Source organism: Littorina saxatilis, linkage group LG8 (assembly GCF_037325665.1).
Source record: "Littorina saxatilis isolate snail1 linkage group LG8, US_GU_Lsax_2.0, whole genome shotgun sequence".
NCBI classification, from domain to species: Eukaryota; Metazoa; Mollusca; class Gastropoda; order Littorinimorpha; family Littorinidae; genus Littorina; species Littorina saxatilis.
The window spans coordinates 17348428-17360927 of NC_090252.1; the positions used below are offsets into that span (position 1 = coordinate 17348428).

At 42.2% G+C, this 12500-nt stretch overlaps 1 long non-coding RNA gene across 1 annotated transcript in view; it reads right to left on the reverse strand.

Moving 5' to 3' along the window:
- Positions 1 to 12500, reverse strand: part of LOC138972959 (uncharacterized) — a 281386-nt gene that overhangs the window by 219396 nt on the left and 49490 nt on the right. The gene's annotated exons all lie outside the window — the stretch shown is intronic.

Genomic DNA, 12500 nt, shown 5'->3' on the forward strand with positions numbered 1-12500 from the left:
TCTTGATGGAGAAAAACAAACACATACGCCATTACAAATAAACAAATGAACGGCTGGCTCACGTTGATATAACTTCAATGTATCTACAAGCCTCCTATCATTTTCTAACAGCCAGCATTTTAGAAATAACTCGCCTGTCAAAAGTGCAGGATAAAAAAGTATATCGTATGGCATTTGTAGTCATGGTATAACTGTCTCTCTGATCTCCCTGTCTCTGTCTCCCTGTCTCTGTCTTTGTCTCTCTCTGTCTCTGTCTCTGTCTCTCTATCTCTCTCTCTATCTATCTCTTTCCCTTTCTCTCTGTCTGTCTGTCTGTCTCTCTCTCTCTCTATCTCTCTGTCTCTCTCTCTCTCTCTCTCTCTCTCTCTCTCTCTCTCTTTCTCTATCTCTCTCTCTGTCTTTCTCTCTCTCTGTCTGTCTGTCTCTCTGTCTCTCTCTGTCTCTCTGTCTCTCTGTCTCTGATATATATAGCAGGTGCTAAAGGTAAAACATGACGTTTTTCCTCCAGCAGTGCTTTCCAAGGCTTTGTACAGCGGATCCAACGTGAGCCTGATGGTCAACAATTACCTGTATGTGGAGGGTCCGTGTGACCAGCCAGGCACCCCCCGATCCATCGACACACGACCGAGAATGCCGTTACCTACACCGTCGAGTGCAATTGACAGTCGTGGGAGGTTACCGCTACCAGACACTCCCGCTAACGTTGACGGGATTGACATGACGACAGCTACGGAATGGAATGCAAGGCCCATGAGTGGTGTGTGGACTTTCAGACAGTACAGTAACAGTATACATTTTTTGAGGCAAGAAAGCTGCTGTGGTAACATATAACAGATCTTGTCTACCGTACTTTATTGTAACGACTGATTGCCGAGGAAGCTTTTGCAAAAATAATGTCTCGAGTTCTGCACTTAGTCTTGCTTTTGCATCTTATTCATTTCACTCGTTTTGACATATCGTTTGCATTTCAGGGGAAGAAGGCGACTACACAGAGATCAGCAATCTGGTGGGTGACACATCTGAAGAAGGTGGGTCTAACATCATAATTTAAATGTTTGGCAATAGTACACACACACACACACACACACACACACACACACACACACACACACACACACACACTCACACACACACACACACACACCAACAGACACACACACACACACACACACACACACATACACACACACACACACACACACACACACATCTTAACTCATTCGCTGCGCAGCTAAATTTCCCCTGTGTTCCCTGCCAACGCGCGATTTAGAGCCATTTTGAAAAAAATATTAAAAATCAACAACACAAGATAACCTTACATACCTTATGTTTTTGCAAAGTTTGAAACTTACTCTTTTAGAAAATATATGAAACATTTGAAAGTACATACCTTTTGTTGTCTTCATATCCACGCAAAATATCCTATTTGAAGCAAAACAAAAAAACTTTCTACGTCATGGATTCATCATACAAAATGTCATGATCGACACTTGCATTGCCCGAATCATCACCCAAATTATCGTCCATTGGCACAAAATCGTCACAAGAATCTAAAATATCATCTCCACTATCATCATCACTGAGGTCAAGATCAGAACCGTACTGAATAACACGTTCTAGCACTCTTTTCAAGTTACTACGTCTCAGCAGAACGATCCGCCATCTTGGAAAAGTCAAAACACGTGGGTCGCACACCGTCAACAAAATTTTTATTAATCCCAACAATTTAAGGGAAGGAACTGTTTACAGTGAATGGTACCACTGTAGACAGATAGAAGTTCATTGCAGGGGTTGTTTCCCTTGGTCAGCAGGACCGTTTACACCGTTAAAAATTCGTGATATCCGTCGGAACTCAAGTGCCGGCACGCAGCCAACGCTAAACACAGGTGTCGGAATTCCAGTTCCGACGCGCAGCGAATGAGTCAATAGACACACTTTTCAAACATATAATTTCTAGTTTGACACTAACCGGTGTTCCAAAACCTTACCATTCGGCTAGTTTAATGTTTGTGTCGTTTGCATTGGTAGGGCTATGCTAGTTTTGGTTGACTACAAAGAGCTCCCTGAGTGTGTCAGGTTTTATGTCTGCAACAGGTGCGTGTGGGGGATATGACGTGTACACGGACGTGGAAGAGATGAGGCGACAGAAACAAGAACAATTAAAGCAGGGAGACGGACGAGAAAAACCCTGCCCATAGTTCTAAAGGACTACTGTCAACAAAGGACCGGCAGCAGTCTGAAACAGTCCAATTTGTTCGTAACTGACATATGTGACCCCCCACCACGGAATGAGTCGCGTGTCACCTTTGCAAGATTGTTATATTTTTTACATTTTCTTTAAGAGTTGTTGATGTTCTTCCCAGTGGTGACACCCATTTTAGAAAAGAGCAACAACTGTTCTAGTTATAAGCTTGTGACTAAGGTTACACTGATACCTGACACCCCCCGGGACGTATATTAGGCCTGGCGCAGAACCGCGCAAGTTGACATTTGACTCACTCCGTGATGGAGGGTCACATATGATGCTGGAACTATTGAGACCGAAGCTGACGCAACATACATTTTTTGGACGAATTTTAAGACAAGAGGGAATTACGTTTAGGAATCGACTCTAGGCCGAGGAGGAAACATCCAATTGCAGAATATTGTCCACGTAAAATTCGGACCAATACCGGTCTTTTACTTCAAACGCACACCGATAATGACATGTTCCGGGTGTACATAACACAACGGACACTTAATTCTTCTGCTTTTATTTTACATACGACAATAATGACCAGAAGATCGGCACTTTTAACTGAAAATATCCTGTTGCAATCGTTTACTTCTGTTCCCTGTTGATGTTATCGCTTGTGCAGTCTGCACGTGATATTATGCATAGCCACGTTTGGTATAAGCTTAAAGCTTAAGCACGAGCCGTTTCGAGACTGAAACTGAAGGGTTTTTTTTCCACGTCATGTTCATGTTACTCATCGTGACAGTACTTTCCCACTAATCGCCAAGTCAATCACCGAAAGTGTTAAGACTGTCATGACATTTTGAAACTCCACTTTAATCCTGGCAAAGAAGTACATGCCGTTATTACCCACGTGTGACACATTTGATCACGGCAGAAACACAAAATACTCTGATGCCCCGGTATTGGCCGTTTGTTTGCGTTATTTTTGTGGAGAAAGGCGACTACAGGAATAATTCGTCTTTTCTCCATATGCAATTTTATTTTTAAAGTTTATAAAGTAAGAGAGAAGGGAGACGTAGGGAGAAGAATATATTATCTGGGTCTGTTTTGGGACTGTGTCGGGTTGGGACGTACGCTTGGTCACGGGTTCGGTCCGGGGGACAGTTCGGTTCCTACCATTGTTCTTGCCTCCGTGGAAATTAATTGCCCCGGCGCTGATCGTGTCAAACTGTCTACACTCCTTGTTAAACCTTTAACCAAACCCTAACCTTTCTCTAATCACTCTGTCGCCAACCACCCCCACCCCCCCCCCCCCCTCTCCCCTCGTTGTGTCTGCCATGGCACGTGATTTGTCTTTTTATCATCTCACCTCCCTCCACCCGCTCTCCTCCCCGCCCCCCTTTTACCTTATTTTCTTACCTTTACTTCGAAGTTGCTGTGCTTGTGTTGATGCTTGTTACACACAAACAAACAGACACTAACATACACACATACATACACACATACACACATACGTACACACACACATACACACACCCACACACACACACACACTCACACACACAATCTCTCTCTCTCTCTTTCTCTCTCTCTCTCTCTCTCTCCCTCTCTCTCTCTCTCTCTCTCTCTCTCTCTCTCGGACAGGTGACAGGACGTGATCGAGCAGGGCGCATTTTCATCAGCTCCAGTATCGAAGCGAGAATGTTGTCATTTTCTCCACCATGACGGATGTTGTTGGCCTACCAACAGCTGTGAAGGTGGCACTGGAGGCCCTGCTAAACGAAAGCAAGCTTACTTCCTGGAAAGTTGCTGCGTAAGGACGTACAACCGTTGTTGTTCTGAGATTGACCGGACCGGGTTCAGCCGCCATTTCTACCTCTTCCACGACCGACCTGCGCTTTCGCCTGAAACCCCCCAGCCAGATGAGACGCGACGCCAGACGGGCAGAACAACGAAACTACGATTAACACTTTCGTGACGGGAGGCGACTATATTAGTAATAACGCTGCAACGCCCACGGACGGGAAGCGACTATTTTAGTATTAGACATACAAGGTACACGACTCGTGATTGCTTCCCGGTTTTTGAAGCTTGCAGTAAATTGAGTTGTTTCCCTTGATACACGTGGTTTTCTCTTCCGGCTTGATCAAATTAATGCAGATTTGCGTGGTGTTTTCGAACAAAAAAAATGAATCGAAGGCGAGCCTTGTCACGGGAGGAGATTCTCCGGATGTTGGATCTTGAGGATCCTGTAGATCATGATACATCGTGTCGTTTTAGCCTCAAGAAAGCGATAATAGCAGTGATATTGAGGAAGAAACAGTCCCGTTGTTGCTAGTACGAGTCGGCAACTACACGTGGTAGGGGGTGATACTGCTAGACGAACATGTATCTCGGAATCGTGCAGGAGCTATGGGGGCGTGGCAGCACTGATAACAATGGATGGCTGGAGCCTTCAAATCCTTTTGGAATTGTTCATAGGTGGACAGTTGGTACTTTGTTGTGAAAATGTGACTTATATTCAATATGGATTACCTAGACATCATTTGGTGAGTGTTACAGTTTTGTTTCATTTGAGTCAGGATGCTGTGAGTGAATGCGTGATTTGCTTGTTTTTTTCTTTGTACTGTCTCCTTATTTCTGTGTACAATGTTAACAATATTTCAGCTAATTCATAGGTTTTACACCTTGTTTGGTTATAACATTATTAATAATACTTTCTGTTAAAAAATAACTTTTAAAAAAAGCAGTGGAAAATAAAACACACACAAAAAAACGTTAAAAAACACAAATTATCCCCCTTTCACCCCCCTTTCACCCCCCTTTGCTAAAACAAATCGCGTGACAAACTTATAAATAGCACGACTGAACGGGGCATCCATTTTTGAATTAGTACACAAAATTTGGTGGTGATTGGACTTAATTCAAGCTTGCTAGACAGATTTCTTTACAGTTACTGATTTTTGGGAAGTTTCTTGGTGGCAAGCTTGGGCAGGCAGGACGTTAACGCCGTGGCAGTGCTAGTCACAATAGTGTTAAAGCCAAAAACACGAACAGCAAGAGGCAAGCGGTACAGTTTATCGACCTACCCCTCTGTTTTCACCGTCCCCAGACAAATTGCAACAGCGCGAAGTTGATAACACTGTAGCAGACGAAAACCTATCATGTAAACAAGTGGACATTCCTGAGTCGCCATTATTCGTGGCTCAGAGCAGCTAGCCGAGCGTGCAACGACATAATTATGAACGTGTGTCATTGCTATCGGGTAAAATGCGTGCAGCTGATCGGTATGACCTTATGCACGTTCTGTGACAAACAACCACAACACGGACTACTGCATGGTAGATGACACAGAAGCTGTGATCAGCTGTGACGGGGAGGAGGCAGAGGGAGGGCGGGTCATTCAAGACAAAGCAGAGCAAGCAGGCTTCAAGCTTGATGGCATACACGCGGTGATATCGCAGTTGAAAAGCAGACATATACAAGGCAAGCTGAGAGACAGTCGTAGAAACAACACAGTTTCAGGACTTGTTTCATCGACAAGCGGTTCAACATGCACGTACTGGTATGTGAATCCAACGATCTAATTCTCCACTATGACGTCAACGAGCAGAGTGACCAACTGGTACGTCAAGATGTACAAGAGTGTGATGACAGAGCTGGAGGACTACACACTGCGCTGTCTGCGTCGCTCGACTCCCCTGGGCAACGAGGACTCTGTCGTGGAGAAGGAGAGGGCTACATACCACTTGGAGGCTTTGATCGCTGTGATAAGACTGTACCTGGGCTGATCAGCACCAGTTCCCGACGATGCAAACTCAAAAACACATATGACATTCCGCGGTGCAAAAGCAAACACACGATTGTGGCTTAGGCCAAAACAAAAAAGGTGTGGTTACGGTAACATAGCCAAAAACAATAGGGTAGGAAGGTAGGCAATCGCTTTTTCTTTAAACTTTTTTTTCTAATGTGTACAAATTAAACCTACTTGACAGGGAAATAAGTGTGCGACTCGGGCGCTTTCGCTTTCATTGCGTTTTTTGCACTCGTGTTCTTGTTTTTGTTTGTTTTGTTTTGACAAATGTAATACAAATTTATAGGGTCGGCCCCTACAAATAGGGTAGGTCGGGTTACCGTAACCACACCTATTTTTTTTTTAGGCCCTACCAATATGGTGAATCGCACTAACATTCTTCGGTTCGAATATTTCAAAAAGACCATGTATTTCGGCCCCCAACCCCCTACCCCTTGCTAAAGGCATGCGGCCTAAAGCAAATACACCATTCGTATTCGTATTCTCTCTCTCTCTCTCTCTCTCTCTCCCTCTCTCTCTCTCTCTCTCTATCTATTTCTCTCTCTCTCTATCTCTCTCTCTCTCTCTCTCTCTCTCTCTCTCTCTCTCTCTCTCTCTCTCTCTCTCTCTCTGTTTTCTTTGCCTTTCCTATCAATCTTTCTTTTGCCCATATATCTATATCTATATACGGCTTGTGTGTGTCTGTCTGTGTGTTCGCTATGCACGGCCAAAGTTCTCGATAGATCTGCTTCAAATTTGGTGGGCATATTCAGGTACACCCCGGACACAATCTGGTCGCGGCGCTGAACCGATTTTGGTTTTTATGTTGTTTTTTTCTGTACATCCATTCCCAGTAACTCTTCCTTATATTCTCCAGTGTTTTGCGCGTTTATCTCCCTTCCTTCGTGTGGCGTCAATCGCGTACGGCGAAGCCGGCGTACGGTACGGTACGGTGCGCCACACACCCGGCGAAGCCAGGTATTCGGCTCTACTTCTTCCCGGCGAAGCCGGGTATCCCGGCAAAGCCGGTACCCGGCGAAGCGGGTAATCATCTAGTTTGATATAAATATGTATTCTGTGATCATTTGTCTAGTAGAATGTAGATGTTATGTTTGTCATCTACATAGGAGAAGCCTGTTAAATACAGTTACAATGTGTTTGATTGTGGTTAACTTGTAACTGCATACGGTTTTTGTTATGTATAGACTACGCTGAGAGGTTTATAGTAGTTAGAGGTTTTGCACTTTGTTCGCAGTGTGTTTGATTACCTATGAGTGTTTGGTATCAAATGATGCGTTGCAGAATTTGCGTGTGAGTGAAGTATATATTTGCAGCATTTTTCATGTAGTTTTTTTAGTAGATGAGTTTTTGTATAGTTTTGAGGGACATCCGCTTCAGTTTGTAAGGAGGTTGATAGCAGCCCCGAAGCCCTCCACCTCCCTTCCCTTTTTGCTGTGCTGTCAGAGCGGCGTTTTCATTGGTTCTTTAGCTGTGACGTAGGATTTAGCACTGTTAGCTATAAAAGATCGTGGTTTCTGATTCTCTCCAGACTTATGGTAGAGTAAGGTACTGACAGTACCTGAAACCAGCGTCTCCCCTGTTTGGGATTCAGGGTCAACAAAACACTAATTTTGATAGAGTCTTGGCAAACTAACCGACTTAAGGGTCAAAGTGTTACAACAGACTCTCACTTAGAGCTGAAGCGACACTTGTAGGAGAACGGCTGTGGGCGGGTCCCAGCCTATCGGAGTATGCATTTGTAAGCTCAAAGATGGCCTCCGGGGTCTTAACAACCAACCTGGCTTAAGTGTCTAAATGGTACACCAGACCCCGCCCTGTGGACTGAACTAACAGGGATAACATAAAAACGTTACGCACTCCCAGGTTACCACACGGCGAGTACAGTGGCGTCGCTTTGGTCTTTTTTTACTTTATTTGTTTCCAGGCCCCGAACCCCTGCCCAAATGTTCATTTTAGGACTTAGATTTTCTTTTGCAGTAGCGTATTTTTTATTTTTATTTTTGAATTTGCCAAGCACATCATTGTGGGGGTTTTAATCCAAAAAAAAAATCAAGCATCCGTCTACAACGTATCATCATTCATCCTTCAATATTTACACAATACTGAAATATCTCAACGCTAATTCATATCCTAACATCACATTTAAATCAATAGGCCTACCATATCTATACTTACTGATACACATTTTTGAAATGAGCAAAATATGATTAATAATTTTGTTTATGGGGGTTTGCACTTCTGGAGAATAACCAAACAGTACATCTTTTTCTGTTAATATAATATTTGCAGTAGCGTATTTTGCCAAGGGTACCTCCGGGTCATGCCTAACTTTTCAGCGAATTAGGAATATTTTTAAAGGAAGAAGGAAAATTACAGACAGAGACTTTACAAATGGGTGTCCCAGAGAGAAATACTGATAGTGAACATATATATTTTCTGCAAATAACCCATGCATTGTATTGATTTGTTTTGATGATTGTTTTATTCGAATCAGTACAATTTGGAACTTCACCTGATTCTTGTTGAGTTCATATTCTATGTCTGTTCGTCTTGTCGTGTGATTGCCATCCTGACAAATGACTTTCAAACACGTATAACATCTAAGACACAGACACAGATAGTTAGAGTTAATGTGAGACTACGACCGCTCGGCTTTACATTTTTATTCTTTTGAATCAGAACTCGGCGTTTTTTCTCAAACGATGTTCGGGCAATTCTTACTCCAGTAATCGTGTAGGAGTAAGTCCTGTATCCATACGGTTCCCGGTCTTTTCACGCACAATGTGTGTGTGTGTGCGTGGGTGTGTGTGTGCGTGGGTGTGTGTGTGTGTGTGTGTGTGTGTGTGTGAGTGAGTGTGTGTGTGTGTGTGTGTGTGTGTGTGCGTGCGTGCGTGCGTGTGTGTGTGTGCGTGTGTGTGTGTGTGTGTGTGTGTGTGTGTGTGTTTGGTGTGAGTGTTTTCTCTGTGTGCCATGTGTGTGTCATATGTGTGTATTTGCCAAAGTGTAAACGTGAAACGTGAGTTTCGTTCTGTCTTGTGTACACATAGTTGTTTACTGCTTTGTTCCTTTTTGGTTTTTGTTGATAATTTAAAGTAACCGTCCATGAACAATGTCAGTGTGTGTGCGTGTGTGTGTGTGTGTGTGTGTGTGTGTGTGTGTGTGTGTGTGTGTGTGTGTGTGTGTGTGTGTGTGTGTGTGTGTGTGTGTGTGAGTGCGTGCGTGTATGTGTGTGTGTGTTTATGTGTGTGTGTTTGTGTGTGTGTGTGTGAGTGCGTGCGTGTGTGTGTGTGTATGTGTATGTGTATGTGTGTATGTATGTATGTGTGTGTGTGTGTGTGTGTGTGTGTGTGTGTGTGTGTGTACGTGTGTGTGTATGTGTGTGTGTGTGTCGATGTTCGTGCGTGTCTTAGGAAGGGCGTAGAAGGAATGTTGAACACATAATTCTGAGACCATTAATGACACAATTAATTAGTTGTGTAAATGTTAGAGTTTGTGCATGTAAGCGTGTAAGTTTGTAGCTGTCTATGCAATCAAAGTTGTTTAGTGCTGAACGCGAACAGGTTTGAGTGAGGAAGGGTGTGCGTAACAGATGGCAGGAGTATGTTCTAGCGCGTCTGTCATTCTCTAACGATTCATTCAAGAACAATACAAGAAAACACAACATAGTGCCAAACAATTTGTTTAACTCACTGATTTTGTCAACAATGAAACCACTGTAAATGTGAACAAATATAAAATACCGGAGTTAAAATGGATGTTTCGTGCGCACTACCGGGACAACTAGGCTATAATCAGCAATATATACATAATTGTTCTCCAACATGTTGAAGATCATCTGGGACTCCAGAGAGATCAGCACAACCCCAGACTGCGCATCTTCAACTCCAATCTCAATTCGTTTCTGCTGAACGGCTCTGTGACGTGGAGAATGACCAAGGTAACACAGCAGAAGATTCAAACTGTTATCAACGCCTGTCTGAGGGCTTCTTCAAGGAGCCGTTTGACAGCCATATTCTGAGGAGAAAGTGGGGCTGGATTGAACACACCCACAGAAAAACAACATCCAGCATCACCCGCCAGGCTCTCACTTGGAATCCACAGGGGAAAAGAAAGAGAGGGAGGCCAAGAAACAGCTGGAGGCGTGAAACAGAGGCAGAACTGAAGAGGTAAGGCAACAGCTGGACAGAAGCGGAGAGAACAGCCCAGTGCAATGGAGAACCGTCGTCAATGGCCTATGCTGCGATGGTGGCAAAGGGCCTAAGTAAGTAAGTAGTACTTTTTTTTTTAATTGTATTTCTTTTATATACACATAAACACAGCATAACATACAGCATACACAAAGTGTAAGCGCATACACACGCACATACCTAGACAAGACACAGACATAGACAGTAGGGTGGGTTGTTGAAAAGACGGGATATGGAAGGGGGGGGGGAAACTGAGGTTGGGGGGGAGGGGAGGGGGGTAACTGAGGTTGGGGGAGGGGAGGGGAGGTAGGTGGGGACGTGGTCACACTTTAGCCTCCAAGTATACATGGGGTTTAATTATCGGCATAAAAGTACTGTATAACCTGTTATGAATAAATGGGTCAGGGGGTATCACATTCAAAAATGTTCATACGAAATCAATCAATACAGTTATCCTTTGGCATCAATGAAAAAAGTGTCTATATAAACACCAATCCTTTGCAAATTTACTATAATAATTATTTACACTAGCATTATACTTTTCGATCAAAAACCTTTGTTTAACTATTTTCACAAAAACATTTAGTGTTGGGACTGTCTTATTTAATTTGGCTCCAAATATACTTTGTTTGGCAAGGAGAATAAACAAGTCAAAAACAGCATCCGTATGAAAGTTGTCTAAATACCCTAAAATAACAAGTTCTTTTGACAATTTCAAATTACTGCAATGTTTGAAATGTAGGCATAACCATTCTGTGAAATTAGACCAAAAAAGCTTAACTCTTGTGCATTCCCAAAACAAATGTTCTTAGGTTTCCTCTTCCTGCGTACAAAAACTACATAGTGGTGTGTCAGAATATTTTAGTAAAGATAACATGCATTGAATGGGAAAAATTATATGTAGTATTCTATATTGGAACCATCTCAGGTATGTGTCCTGTGTAGTTCTTATCATTTTCAAAAACACTTTTCTAACATTTACATCAAAATTCAATAAATTAGACCATTTTTCCATGCACTGTAAATTGCCATCATTTTTCACAAGGTTTGTATACATATGTTTTACTCAACCTTTAGACATTTGTTTTCATACAACATCATCACCAATATGAAAAACATTGTTTAAAACTGCATCCAACTTTAATCTTTTATGAAAATTCTTAACTGAGCGCATAACGCCCTCAAAAAAAACAAAATTCAGTTGTAAATGTGGATGTTTCAATTTAAAATCGTTATATGACAAAAACCCATCGGCTCTCATCAAGTGACCGACTGTAATAATGCTGTTTTCCATCCAATTCCTGTTAAAAATAACCTTTTTATCTATGCAAATATGTACATTATAATACAGACGCTCTGAAGCAAAATCACTCAAGGAGATCGGGACACATTTGCATGCAAAGTGCTTATCACGTTTGAAAACATCTCTCCAGAAAGGATTCTGAACTCTTTGCATCAGTATGTTTCCAAACTCACCTCCTCTCTTGTGAATGTTATGTACAAGTGGACACAGAGCTTGTAGAAGTTTAGTTACTTTTCCTTCACTACAAAGGACTCGCTGTACCCATGATATCTTCAGAGCTGACAAAAAGCATTTCAAATCCACCATTTTAAGCCCCCCCTCTTCAAACGACTGGTATGCTGTTGTTCTCTTTATTCTATCTTTCTTACCATCCCATAGAAATGAAAAAAATAACCAATTCAAATCAAACAAAAACTTATCATCAGGGTCTGGTAAACTCATAAACAGATGAGTTAACTTAGACAGCGCCAAACTCTTAATAACTGTTATTTTTCCAAAGGGTGTTAAATTTCTTCTGGACCAGGACCTGAACAAATTCTCAATTTCTACCAATTTATGTTCATAATTAAGGGGTATAATGCCATCTAAGTTGACTGAAAAAACAATGCCAAGAATTTTAAATGTTACAGGGTTCCAACTGACCATAAGTTCCGGCATAAATTTGATATTACAATTTTTATGTGAGCCTATCCAGACTGCCGTGGTTTTCTCATCATTCATTTTCAGACCGGACATAGAGGCAAATTGCTTCAAAACGTTCATACATGCACAAAAAGATTGTTTTGAACCATCCAGAAACAGGGCGGTATCTGCAAACTTGTATATTAATATTTCATCATCTGCCACCTTTATACCTTTTATCTCTGTACTCTGGCGGATCATAATGGACAGAAAGTCGGCACATATTTGATATAAATAAGGTGACAATGGATCTCCTTGTCTGGTACCTCTTTGACCATCAAACCAACTGGAATATTTACCATTCACAGAAACACATGATCTAATATTATTAAAAAA